Source organism: Cynocephalus volans, chromosome 12 (assembly GCF_027409185.1).
Source record: "Cynocephalus volans isolate mCynVol1 chromosome 12, mCynVol1.pri, whole genome shotgun sequence".
In the NCBI taxonomy this organism is placed as follows: Eukaryota; Metazoa; Chordata; class Mammalia; order Dermoptera; family Cynocephalidae; genus Cynocephalus; species Cynocephalus volans.
Genome location: NC_084471.1, coordinates 13,807,175 through 13,821,981, shown reverse-complemented (window position 1 = coordinate 13,821,981; position 14,807 = coordinate 13,807,175).

The following is a 14,807-nucleotide window of genomic DNA, read 5'->3' as shown; positions in this document are numbered from 1 at the left end:
GTAGGCGAGCTGGCATTAGACCTCAGATCTTTCTGATGTCAAAACTGGATTTCCACCAGCTCGTCACATCTATTTCCACCACACCATGCCACTTCTCTCTGGAGAACTAGAAAATGTTTACCAGAGTCCAAGGGAGGATTAGATCCCCACAGGCTGGAATGGTCTCGAAAGGCTTTATGGAGATGGAGCTTGAGCTAATTCTTGAAGAATAAGGAAATTATCTGGGCAAAGAAGAAAATAAAGGCATTCCAGGAAAGGAGAATAATGTGAGGATGGTCTTCATGAAGTGGAGCCCTCTGTGGCTCATGTTCCAGTTGTTATTTTGGGCTGTTTTATCTTGAAATTTAGAGTTATAAAACAACCATTTTATTATGTTCATGGATTCTACAGGTCAGAGCACAGTTTGGGCAGGACAAAGTTTTTCTCTGTCCCACAATGTTTGGGGCCTTAGCTGGGAAGACTGAAAGGCTGGGGTGACTCAGCAGGTGAGGTCTGGAATCATCCGGATGCGTTGTCACTCACATGTATGGCTGCTGATGCTGCCTGTCAGCTGGGATGTCAGCTGGGCTACACGTGGCCTCTCCACATGTCTCTTCCTATAAGATAATCTGGGCTTCCTCATAGCATGGTGGCTCGGTTTCAAGGGTGAGTGTCCCAAGAAAGCAAGGTAGAAATGCATGGCATTTTTATAATGTAGCCTCAGAAGTCACTGTCTCTTCTGCCATGTGAAAGTCATGACAATCTCCCCAGGCTCAAGGAGAAAAGACACAGATGCCATAAAGGATGTGGTATGGAAGCTATTGTGGGAGCCATTGTTGGTAAATACAACCTGCTCCAATGCATCTCATCAGCATGTCACAGCAAAAGGAAACATAAGTCTGACATCAAACCTTTACAGTGGGCTCTTGATAAAATGTCAAGAATGGGCAGTGGAGGTGGGGGTTAGATTTTTAACACTCAGCAACACTTCTTCAAATTATCTTTCTTGGGGGTTGGATCAAGGTGATAGACTGAATATGTGCTTTTACTACAACAGTTCTTCCATCCCCAATTCCTAGCAATGACAGAAAAGAAATATTTAAAAACAATAGGTTCATAATATGGCTGGAAAACTAAATGGCATTAGTGGACCACAAATGTTGAGAAGTCTTTTAGGGATAGAGAGCATATAGAGTCAATTTGTTGGAGGAAAGCATAGCCCAAAACATGTGCAGAAGGGAATGTATGATATTAAAAAATGTTCTGGGAATTTTCCAAATCAGAGGCAATGGATCTAAGGAGCAGGGTGAGACCTCAGTGTCACCATGAAAGTGGTTGTTTGAGAACTGGCATCTAAAACAGCCGGACAGGTTGACTCTATCCTTTCCCCACTTTGCCAAGCAGCAGGTGGCAATGGCACTTGGCCCCAGACTGGAGCAGTGTGTCTAGGACTTGGGTGGGAAAAGCAAGAGACAGGGCATTGCCCCAGGCAGCTGATGGAACCCAAGAATTACGGGAGGCCCCTACTCCCAAAAGCCAGCTTCTAGATCATACTCCCACACACACTTTTTCTCTTCTCTACCATTGGCCCCGGTCATGCCAAATCAATAAAAGCAAAAACCATTAAAGAGAAGCACCAAGCTCTGCAGAAGATGGACCAGCATTTAAGGAAACAGAAGGAAGGGAATTTAGTAGAAGTTGTTCCATGTCCCCAGAGGAACATGAGATGAATAGTGCACTCATGGAACAAGACGTAGTAGATGCCCTTCCCATGTCCCTTCACTCTTCCCACTTTGGTTCACAGTGACCTAATTGCAATAGCCAGCACCTGCAGTTTTTTTTTTTTTTTTTAAAGATGACCGGTAAGGGGATCTTAATCCTTGACTTGGTATTGTCAGCACCACACTCTCCAAGTGAGTGAACCGGCCATCCCTATATGGGATTCGAACCCGTGGCCTTGGTGTTATCAGCATCACACTCTCCCGAGTGAGCCACGGGCCGGCCCAGCACCTGCAGTTTTTTGCCTGAGGTTCCTCCCTCACCCATTAGTCCTCTTGTCCTCTTTGCCAATTGCGTGGCATGTCTGAAGTGCTGAGGAATTAACACCCCCTATCCTGGAAACCTCCCTCAACCAATGACCAATGGGATCTGGTACAAATACCCCAGTTCTTGGGTAGAATAACTTGAAGGCCTGAGTTCTACCCTGGCTTCCAGAGTTCCTGGCATGATTAACTGTGGTAACTGGCCTGACTGCACACCCTTCACTGGCTGCCTTCCCTTCCCTGTCTTACTTCCCCACGCCCCTTCAGGTAGTTCCTGGCATCATCTCCCAAGTAAGCCACTTGCATTCATGTTGTTTTTAATGGTTTGCTTATTAAAGAACCCAAACTAAACCTAAGCAATAGGCAGCTATGAAAAAGAAAGTGTGTAGATGGACTGACTAATGTAATGAACATAGATGGAGAAATAGCAAAACATGGAAAATATGAAGGAAAAGTTAAGTGACATGGATGACAGAGCCAGAGATTCTAATACCTGTCTAAAAGAACAGCAATAATTCAAGGGAAAAAATAATCCAAGAAATAATAGAAGAAAATCTCCCTAAGCTGGAGAAAAACACAAATCTTCAGACTGAATGAAGACCAACTCATCCTGATGAAATTTGTGAATGCCAATGGTAAGAGAAAGTCTGGAAGGTTTTTGAAGGTAAAATGCAGATCACCTACAAAGAAATGAGTTTTCATAAGGCCAGAAATGACATCAGCCACACTAATGCTGAAAGACAAAGGGACACTCTCTTCAAAGTTCTGTGGGAAAATATTTGGAACTTAAAATTCTATGCCAACCCAAAAATCCTGTGTGAGAGGGGAAAATAGAGACCTTTAAAAACATGTGAGGGGCTAGACCCAGAGTCTCTTTCAACGAAATGAAAAATGAATGTGAGAGCAAGGCTTAATAGTACAAAAAGCAGGGAGCCCAGTCCCAACCATTCTCTAGGACTCTGCTCAATTCATATCTCCACATGCTGTTGGCTGTCATGGGGTCCCCTAGAGGTTGCCTGCTGAATACTTTTTTATTTTCTGTTCCATCAATTTGACATTTGATCATGCACTCGAGATACTGTTATAGCAAACCGCTTCCTCTTGTACTGAGGCGTCATTGTTCATGTGTCTGCTTTACCTTCCTGCCTAGATTATAAACTTTCAATAGCAAGGACCGTATCTTAATACATCATCAATACATATCCACTGAGCTTTAAAAAAATCAATCTCTCTCTCATTTCACACAGCGTCGCATCCCTGCGGCTCCAACGTTCCCTGCCCCCATCTAAATGGCTCTAAACACCTTCTCAAAACTCAGTCTTCTGTCTTTTGTCTCCTTCTCCCCTCACTCCCCCTTTCCAGCCCTTTTCCAGCCCTATTTTTCCCTTCCCCCACCTCTCAGCTCTTTCCCATACCACTGTCCATTGATCTCTGTGGCTTTTCCAGGTGTTCCTCTGTACTCGTTCTCATCACCAGTATAATCGAAGCTTAGAGACAAGAAAGTGGCAGGCTCATCTAGAGTCCACTGTGGGCCTGGCAGTGTTCTAAGCCATTTGTGTGGATTAACGAATTCACTTCTCACAGCTGTCCTATGGGGTAAGAAAGACTATCAGTCCCGTTTTTCAGATGGGGAAATCAAGGCAAAGAGAGGAGAAGTAACTTGCTCAAGGATTCACAGCAGATGGGAGGTGGAGCTGGGCTTCTAACCCGGGCTGTCTTGCTTGTGCTTTTACCTGTACTGCCTTTCTGAGGCATCCCTTGTCCATCATTAAAGGCCCAGAGATGAGAAAAGCAAGTAGGATATATATTTAGGGGACAGTGGGGAAAATAACAGAGCAGAGTTGGAGAATTAGCATTAGAGATAATGGGAAAAAACAGGTCAAAATTAGTTTGGAGGGCAGGGTACACAACAGAAAAGGAACATGTGACATATGCATAGTTGTAGCGCTTACAAAGCATATCTGTACGCTCATTTTACATTCCACTTGGTCCTGACAGCAATACTTGGAGAAAGGATTGAAGGGAATCATTGTCTTTTACATTTTACAGATGAGAAATCTGACACTCAGAGAGGTGAAGTGGCTTGCTCAAGGTTACACAGCAGAGTGGGCGCTTGAACACTAGAGCTACCTGACCCCAGGCATGAATAACTGCAGCATAAGTTACAAAATGCAGGCCACGATTGATTTTTCCAGAAACATCTCCGTGACAATCCAAGCCTCCTTCATTGTGTTTTGAGACATCAGGGTGGACATTGCCTTGGTCTCTTCTACATAAAAGGTACAAAATGCCAGTGAGTGTTTGAGTCATATCTGTTAACTGATTCTCTGCCATGACAAAATGTGCTGTTTCTGTTTATACACCTCCTTTTTGTCTCCTGGAAAGAGACCTATAGTATCTTTGGTTAGGATTTAACAGGGGAAGGATCCCCCAAACCCCCACTAAAGTTCAATCACCTGCCCATGCAGTTGTCCACCTGCCTCCAAACGATCAAGTTTGGACCAGAGATGGGGCAGGGGACGAGGCGAAGGGAGGAGCAGGAAAGCAGGGGCGCAGTCTGGAGAGCTTGCGTTCTCCATGACGCAGGACTGACTCCTACTCCATTTCATCAGATATTTTTAAGATGCTCTGCATCTTCTTTCAATTACCTGGCAGTTAGGGTAGGTGGGAGAGGGGAGAAGACAACAAGGCAACATCCACCCTGATGTCTCGAAACACGATGCAGGAGGCTTGGATTTTTACAGAGATGTTTCTGGAAAAATAAATCGTGGTCTGCAACCCACCTGAGCCTGAAGCAAACACCCAGAGCACATCTGTGCCTTTTGTTCCCCGCTTGGGTATGGGGCAGGGACACCATAAAGGACAGCCTCAGAGGGAGCCAGTCCCCAGGAGGCCAACCAGGCACCGCAGCTGCCCCAACCTCGCTGCCCCATGTCCCTTCTGACCATGCCTGAAGCCTCCTTTGGCATGTGTTTTCTGAGTGTCCAGTCCTTGCCTGGACCTGGAGAGGCTGAGAGGAGCATGCCTGGTTATAGAGCTAGGGCTGGGTCTGGAGCTCACAGACCCCTCAAGCCCATTGTCCAGACTGGGTCACAAACCCTTCACACGCAGGTCTATGAGCTAGGTAACCAGAAGGAAGGTCCTTGGAGACTTGGTTGAAGAAAGAGTAGTCTTTATTCAGCACACACACGTCTTAGAGCTAGGCAGTCCAAAGAGAAACTCAGAAACTCAACTGCTACTGGCAAAGTCCAAAGAAAAACTGAGCAGCTGCCAGCAAAGTAAACATGCTCTTTTTTTAGATGTGAACTCTCTGCCGGCCAGCACTGCTTCACCAAACTCTCTAACACACAATAGCAACAAAACTAAAAACATACATTGGCGTGCATGTGCACTAATTCCACCCCCACACACAATTTGTTTACAAAGAATGTGCTGCACCACACCCAACCAGACCTGAAGCAAGGGGGCCTGATTAAACTATTCTATTTTCCCAACACCAGTCCTCGTCCTTGAAGCCCCAGCCATTGGGGAGGAGGCCACACTTGCCTCTCACAACTCTAACCAGGCCAAATACATGAAGAGAGGAAGCAGGAACTTGCAGAGTCATGCTGGGCACAAAGAGATAGTGCAGTGCTATGGGACAGACTCACTGCCATGTGGCCTTGGGCAGGCGATTTGACTTTCTTAGAGCTTGGTTCCCCTGTTGTGAAATGGGAGGCCTGATGAGACTCACCATGCAGGTTATGAGAGGTAACACAGCATTGTAGGGACAGGGCAGCTGCTTACTACCCAGTCGTGACCATCATTATCACTTTTTAGAACAGAGAGCACAAGCTTGGGAAGCGAGGGTGGACAGGTAGCCTGGGAGGCCCCAGGGAGGAGAGAGAGAAGGGTTAAGTGAACAGAAGTCCCCTCCCTCATGCCTCCCCCAGTGGCTGGGAGCCACAGAAAAGAAGATTTGGAAGGGGTAGGAGGGAGGACAGGCTCAGAGGGAGAGAGATTGGGTTGGGGGCCCTCCCACCTCTGCCCCTGCAGGCAGCTTCCTGCCGGGTTGGGAAATTGCTTTGGCCTGGAATTTTTCTGCTTGGGGATGTGCTTTTAGCGCCAGGTTCACTGTTAAGAATCTCCAGTTACCAACATTCCTGAAACGGTCCCAAAGGAGGCTGACCCCAATTGCACAGACTCCAGTGGGAAGGCGGGGATGGGGCCTGGGGACGGGCTGGAGGAGATGGCTGTGCCAGACACCCCTGCCCAGCTCTGGAGCCATTCCCAAGCCCTCCTCAGGGGTCACCAAGCCAAGGTCACCATCTCTTCGCCCACTGGGCACACTCCTGATGACCAGACTACACGAGATAAGAGGAGTTCATATGTGAATACTCAAAGCAGAAGGGCACCCAGATCCTAGAATGCCTGGGTTGGGAGGGACCCCGGAGAGCACCTGCCCTACCCACTCATTCTGCAGATGAGGAAAAGGGAAAGGTCTACCCAAGGTCAGCACTCCGCCATGCATGAGAGTCTGCACAGAGCCGGGTCTCACCACTGTGTCTACCACAGGACAGAGGGAGCCAGCCCCTGCCACCGTCCCTCAGCAAGCTGGCCGGAGGTCCCAAGGGCTTCCACGATCTTACGCTTCACCTTTAGGGAGTTTGCTAGACTCATGACAATTCCTACCCACGGGATAGGGGATATTATCTTCCTTGTTTTCCCAATGAAGAAACCGAAAGTGGGAGAGGCTGAGTGACCTCATCAAGGTCACGGGCATGGTTTACTGGGCCCCAGATCATCCTGCACCAGGGACTATGTACATTCCATGGGCTCAAGGAGTCGCTCTGAGGAGTCTTACTGTGCTCCGACCTTACAGATTTTGCTGCTTTTGGAAAGCAGCTCAGATCCCAGCGGGCTCCTGAGAATGTCACGTCTGTGCTGCAGGTGCAGGCGTTTGTGTCTTCCCTTGCATTTCGGCTGCCTTTTATATGTCTCAGCTGTGCCCAAGTGGATTGATGTGGGTTAGAACAGTGGATTTACATAACCTCTCATGATGTTAGGGAAAGCGTTCAGGTACCATGGGCTGCAGATCTGGGTTTGAGTCCTGTCTTTGCCTCTTGATACTGAATAAACTTGTTAGATCAATTTTTAAAGTATGTATTTTTGGTCAAGTAATAAAAGTACACATTACAAAATTCAAAAGTGTATGAAATGAGAAAATCTTTCTTCCAGCCTAGCCCCTCAGTTTTCCTTCCCAGAGGCAACATGTATCAATTTCTAGTGTCTTCCATAAATACTCAATGAATATGCAGGTATTTTGTACTCATTTGTAAGATGAAGGCTAAAGCTACTTTAAGGAGTAAGGCCCAAGGAACATCTAGGCTTCCTACGTCATGGGAAGAAAAAAGTGCTATAAGCCCTTGGGTCTGTATTCCATAGCCCCTCCATGCGACGGCTGGGAGGGGCAATGTGGTGGGCACAGATGCCTAGTGCTCCTCCCATCCTAAGGCAGAGTCCATCTCCCCTCCCTTTGAATCAGGGCTGGTCATATGACTCAAATTTACCAATCAAATGCAGCAAAAGTGTCACTGTGCCAATTCCAGGCCTAACCCTTAAGAGACCTGGCAGTTTCCGCTTTTGCCCTCTTGGAATCCAGCTGCCCCACACTAAGGAAGTCCAGTCTATCCTGATGGAAAATGGACAGAGCCCCGGAGGACGAGACACCATGTGGAAAGAGAGGCCATACAGAGAAGCCAGGCAGCCCTGCCACAGCCAGAACCAACGCCCCAGATGTGTTGAGAGATGCCTTCCTGGGCCTTCCAGCCCAGCCCAGCCCAACCTCTAGCTGAATGCAGCTGCGTGAGGGGCCCCAGCCAAGTTCTGTTCAAATTACTATTCATGAAATCATGAGAAATATACTTCATTGTTTCAAGCCACTCAGTTTGGGGGTGCTTTGTTATGCAGCACAGATAACTGATACACAAGTATCTACGGGAGGGGCCCAGCTATGCTCACCTTGATATCTACTCTGCTACAGAGTTAGGCTGAGAGATATGTTAAAGAAAAAGAAATTCCAGAGCTTCATTTTGAGCTCCTCTGGTTGCCAACCCCCCTGTCCCTAACAGAACCCTAATTTTATTCAGAAAGCCGGGCTCCTTTTAGGTGCTGTGTGATCCAGAGAAGGTTGGTTCCCATCTCCAGCTGCAGGGCACGGAAACCGATTAATCTAAACCAATCATGGTAATACTCTTTCCAAGGATTGGCTTATAAAAGGACATATAACCAAATTATGCTAATGAGACACGTCCGCTACTGGGGGGTGGTGCTTCTGGGATGTGTTTCTTAGATCTTTAAGAGAGACAAGAAGTAAAACCACATTGAGATACCATCTAACCCCAGTTAGGATGGCTAAAATCCAAAAGACTGTGAACGATAAATGCTGGCGAGGCTGCGGAGAAAAAGGAACTCTCATACATTGTTGGTGGGACTGCAAAATGGTGCAGCCTCTATGGAAAATGGTATGGAGGTTCCTTAAACAATTGCAAATAGATCTACCATACGACCCAGCCATCCCACTGTTGGGAATATACCCAGAGGAATGGAAATCATCAAGTCGAAGGTATACCTGTTCCCCAATGTTCATCGCAGCACTCTTTACAATAGCCAAGAGTTGGAACCAGCCCAAATGCCCATCATCAGATGAGTGGATACGGAAAATGTGGTACATCTACACAATGGAATACTACTCAGCTATAAAAACGAATGAAATACTGCCATTTGCAACAACATGGATGGACCTTGAGAGAATTATATTAAGTGAAACAAGTCAGGCACAGAAAGAGAAATACCACATGTTCTCACTTATTGGAGGGAGCTAAAAATTAATATATAAATTCACACACACACATACACACACACACACAAACCGGGGGGGTGGGGAAGAAGATATAACAACCACAATTATTTGAAGTTGATACAACAAGCAAACAGAAAGGACATTGTCGGGGGGGAGGGGGGGAGGGAGAAGGGAGGGAGGTTTTGGTGATGGGAAGCAATAATCAGCTACAATGTATATCGACAAAATAAAATTTAAAAAAATAAAAAATAAAAAAATAAAATAAAATAAAAAAAGAAAAAAGAAAAAAAAAAAAAAAAGAGAGACAAGAAGTAGAGCAACCCCTTTTCTGCCTTGGACATTGGTCTGTGACACTGATGGGTGAAAATGTCCACAGCCATGCTGTGACCACAAGGGGAGAAGCTGACACCGAGGACAGCAAGGACTGTGGAGCAAAAAGAACGAGCCTGGTCCCTGATGATGACGTGCTAGATTAACCAACCTGGACCTGTCCCACCTCAAAACTTATTTTGTGATATAATAAGGCCCATTCACGATTAAACCAGTTGAGGTTTCTGTACTTGTCACTGGAGAACATTCTTATACACACACATACGTACTTGTTATTTTTTCCAGCCCAGCATCCATTTCTTCTGCTGCTAAAATAACCCTTTACTGTGGATTGATGTCCCCCAAAACTTAGCCCCCACTGTGACAGTGTAAAGAGGGTGGGAAGTCCTATTATGATAATTGAAAGGTAGGGCCTTGAAGAGGTGATTAGATTGTAGGACTGTGCGTAGTGAATGGATTAAAAATGGTGGTCAGGGCTGTGGTTCTGAGGGCTTTAAAAGAAGAGGAGAGTCTGTTTCTCTCCCTCTCTGCTCTCTCTGCTTCCACCATCTTGCAAAGTGAGACCCCTGGGTCACTGTTGACACCACCAGATGGACTTTGGACTTAGTCTCAGAAACTGTAAGCAAGAAATGTCGTTTTTCTTTATAAATTACCCAGTTCCAGGTATTTTGTTATAAGCAACAGAAATGGACTAACACATATGGGTACTTCAAAAAGTTCATGGAAAAATAGAATTCAAAGATAGTATGATCTTTCCGTGAAGTTTTTGATGTGCCCTTGTATGTTGGTACCTCTTAACTGTAATCATTCTTTTGCCTTGCTGTACACTATTCTATTTTATGAATATACCTTTTAGTCTATTTATCCATTCAATCATTAATGGACATTTGGATTGTTCCCAGTTTTTCTTATGGACCATTATATTACAAACATACCTATACGTGTTTATTCGTGTACATATGAAAGTATTTTCTAGGGTCACTATTTAGGACTGGAATTGATGGTTGTAGAGTACACTTCCATTCAACTTCATTAAGTAATGACAAATTATTCCTTCCAGAATGGTTGTACCAATTTATACTCCCATCAAAGCACGTGGGAATCCCCATCACTCCACATTCTAGCCAACACCTGGCATTATTAGATGTCTTAATTTTTGCCAGCCTGGGTGAAGCGGTTTCACATTGTGTGTGTTGATGTGGTTGGGGGTGATGGTCTCAGGTGAGCCAGCAGCCTTGGTTAAGCATGTAGCTCCAGGTGGATGGTCTGTTCTCTAAGACTGTGCTGGAAATACCTGCCACATGGGTTCAGAGGGGGTGTTTATTCTCTTTGAAGGGGCAATTTCTCTGCTCTCTCCTTGAATGGTACCTTGGAGGATGACCCCTGCTCTCTCTCCAGCTGCTGCGGCCTCTGCTAAGAACCAGATTCTGATGTCGAAGGCAGTGTGTGACCTACAAGGGAGGGCGGGTCTTGCCTTCAGAGTCGAGGGTGGTTCAGATGGAGGGGCTGCCCCAGGCGCACAGGAGTTCGGTCACTCCACCTGAGGCCACTGTGTTCTGTTCCTTGAGGGCCTGTTCTCTCGCTAGCGCTGTTTCCCCTTCTTTGCTTAGTCTGGGGAAGCAGTTTGCTGACTGCTGTGCATTGAGAACAGACAAAGTGGTCCAGCTCACCTGTGGGGGTGGTTACTCAGCTGGAAGTTCCCCCAGATGTGGAAGGTGGACCTCACAGTCATTGTGGGCAATGTTCTCTTGGAGACAGACTCATTGCCAGCACCAGCTCTCCCAAAAGCCGATGGTGACAAGTCCCCAAACCACTCACCTCCCCACTCCCTTAACCTCCCCCCAGTGCTTAGACTCATGATGCAGTAGTTCCTGGAGGATCCTACCCAGGCAGGATTATCTCGGACAGCTGTAGCTGGGTCTCCACAATCCTAGAAATAGGGATCGGGTGGGATGGCAGAGCAATTTGGTCAATACCAGGTATCAAAAGCTGGCCTAGGAGCGACATGACAACCAAACACAATGTGTGAACCTGGGTTGGAAAAAAGGTTGCTTTAAATGACATTATTGAGACAATTAGCAAATCTCGAACATGAACCGTGCATTAGATAATAATATCAGGTTCCCAGATAAAATACAGGCTGCCCAGTTACTCTCATGCAATATTTGCAATTTACTTATGCCGAAAAGTTATTTGTTGTTTATTTGAAATCCACATTTAGCTGGGTGTGCTGTATTTTAATGTGCTAAATCAAGCAATCCTATAATAATATTATATAACATAAAATCTCCTGAATTTGATCATAGTACTATAGAGAGAATGTCCACCTTCCTAGGAGACACACATGGAAGCATTTAGGGGCAAAGGGTCAAAATGCCTGGGTATTTCTGCATGGTTTAGTAAAAATATTAATAGTGATAACAAAATTAATAGTAAGTGACAAAGCAAATGTGACAAAATGTTAGCTAATGATGATTCTAGGGCCAGCGGGTACAAGAGTTTATTGTAACATTCTTTCACATTTTCTGCAAGCTTGACAGTTTTCCAAAACAAAATTTGGGGGGGAAAAATCAAAACCCGACTTAGGAAGCCAAGAAGCCTAAGTCCAGGCAGTGAAGAGCAAGAGCTGAACAAGAGCCAGAGGGGTTGGGCAACTGCTCAGAGCAGGCTCTCTACTGCTCATCCCAGTGTGCCAGGAAGCGTGCAAGGCGGGGTGAGCAAAGACCCAAGCCAGCCCTGCGCTGACAGTGCTATTTAGCAATCCCATCTCTAGGTCCCAGCCAGAGGAGGCCCGGGCAGTGCAGGGTCATCTGGTCATTTTAGTGAGCTTATTAACACTACTGATGGGTTTTGGCCATTGTTTCTGAATGCCTGTTCATGTGTATCTTTCTGTAAGGTCACTTGTTTTCTTCTTAACGATTTAAGAAGTCCCTTGTATATCCATGTATTGCCTAGCATATGGGATTTTTTTTTCACTCCCTTTATAGAATCTTTTGATGAATTTTAATGTAGTCAGATTTATCAGTCTTCTGTCTTCAATGGTTTGTGTTTTTTTTGTTGTAAGAAATCCTTCCTTGCCCCAAGATATTATATAGAGATTATATTCTGTATTTTCTTCTGAAAGTCTTAAAGTTTTGCCTTCTACATTTACATCTGGAATTGATTTTGTTACGCTGTGAGGTAGGGATTTATTTTCATTTTTGTCTTTGGATACTCGCCTCCTGTTTGCAGACCTGTTGAGAGTCTTATCTCAGGCTTAGCTTAGAGAATGGACCCAGGGCAGGCCATGACACAGGGCTCCAGCAACAAGCCATAGGAAGAAAGGGGTCACTCATAAAAAGTGGTCCTGATGCAAAGGTAATATCCCACTACACACAAAGACAGCAGGTTTGACGGGCAGGAGTTAGTCCTTAGGTGAGGTTGCAGGGAGGGAAGAGGAGCTTAGTGAAGAAGGGTGACCCATGCAGGAGGGGCTGTGGTTTCATAACCACGGTGGTCCCACAGTGGTCCCATAGACACTCAAGACAACTGGTGACTTGAGCTGCTTCCCAAAGTAGACCAGGAGTCAGACTGGACAATGACTGGGGTCTGAGCAGAGACCCCGTAGCCCTTCTGCCTGCACCTGCCCCTGGACCACCAGCCCCTTGGCCTCAACAAGGCCCCCCACCTGGCTCTGGGCCTGAGCTCATCCAGGCTGCTCTGACATCCCCTCCCTTGGGTCCTAGAGCAGTGCCCTGATGCATTCATTAGCTGCGGCTGGGAGCTCAGGGAAGTATCTAAGGAGAGGGGCAATCAGAGAAGGCAGGAGGGGAAGGGGGCTTGTCATTTCCTAAAGAAGGAAGCCCAGACCTTCCAGGGCATGTGGCACAAGAACATGGGCTCTGGGCCACACTGCTTGCTTAAGTATTCGACTCTGTCCTGACTGGTGGTATGCCCTGGGGGAGCTAACTTCATCCCTGGGCTTCGCAGTAAATGGGACTCTAATGGTGATCTACCCAAACAAGTTGCTATGAGGCCTGGAGATGATGCTCCATATGCAAATGAAATTTTCCATTTGCATGAAGTTGCATAGCCGATAATCAAGCCCATGACAATTTTCTCACAGCCTGTTTTGGTGGCCTTATCTCTTATGACACCACCCCTTTAAGCTATATGGAACCACTGCTGTGTGCTGTGACTGTCTGCTCCCGGGGTCTGGTTAAATACATTATGGCCCATCATGCAGCCATTAAAAAGAAGGGGGTACATCTGAACCAGGGGAAAAAAAGATGCCCAGGTATGTTATCAGTGGGATGAGGCAAGGTGCAGACCTGGGTGAAGCAGGATTTTTTTTTTTTTTTTTTTTTTTAAAGATGACCGGTAAGGCCATCTTAACCCTTGACTTGGTGTTGTCAGCACCACACTCTCCCAAGTGAGCTAACCGGCCATCCCTATATAGGGATCCGAACCCGTGGCCTTGGTGTTATCAGCACCACACTCTCCCAAGTGAGCCACGGGCCAGCCTAGCAGGATGCTTTAATGCCATATTTAAAAGCATATCGCTCAACACACACACACACACACACACACACACACACACACACACACACACACACGTATGTGCTGGTACATGCATGGGTTATTTCCTGTAAGGATCTATGGGGAGCTGTTAACGCCGATTCATTTCCGAGAAAGGGCCCAATGGAATAGGTAAGTTTTTGCTTTTCTTTTTATTCCTTTCCGTGGAATTGACATCCCCTACCAACACTGATTCGGTGTGGTCCTGTGGTGGCCCTGGATCACACTGCTTTTCACAGATGAGCTCCGCCTCCCACCACCACTGTGCAGCAGGCTCCACTGTTATCCCCATTTTACAGTTGAGGGAAGTGAGGCACAGAGAGGTTAAGTAGCTTGCTTAAAGACACACAGCAAGTAAAGAGTGGAGTTGGGGTTCAAACTTAGGCAGTGGTGGTCCACAGTCCCCACTTTTAGCTGCTATGTAACACTGTCTCTCAATGTATTATTTCTATCTATTTAAAAATTCATAGCAGCTTTCTGTGTTACAGGCCATTTCTTCTTTATATGCTTTTTTAAAAAAACTACCAACCAATGGCCTATGATTAATTGTTCCATTACCTGTGATTCTTATGAACCATAGGTTGCTTCTGTCCCTCCCTGACCACAGCCTGATAGGAGTCACAGGTGAGGGAAGAACATGCTTTGGGAGTCGAGGGACGCCCATCCTCTTTCCAGCTCTGCACCAATTGCAGCATGACCTTTGCCAGGCCCCTTTCCCTCCCTGGCCTCAGCCTCCATCTGCAGAGCTGGGACAAAGCCAGAGCCGATGACCTCCATGGGCCTCCTGCACAAGGATTCTCTGGCTCTCTCTGATCTATTTTTGCCTGACACCTCTCCCAGGGGCCTGTGGGCCTGAGCTAATTTCTCCGGCTGGCCCCGATCCAGGTAGCTCAGGTGGAGAGCACCAAGCTAATGAGGCCAAGGTCATGGGCCAGTTAGCATCTCTTGGAGAAAATTGTGGCTTTGCAGCCGGACTGCAGCTCCCCCACCAGTGGCTGGGCTCAGGCACAGGCGGGCCCTGGGGGAATGATGAGAGCAGGGCTGGCTCCTGTGAGTCA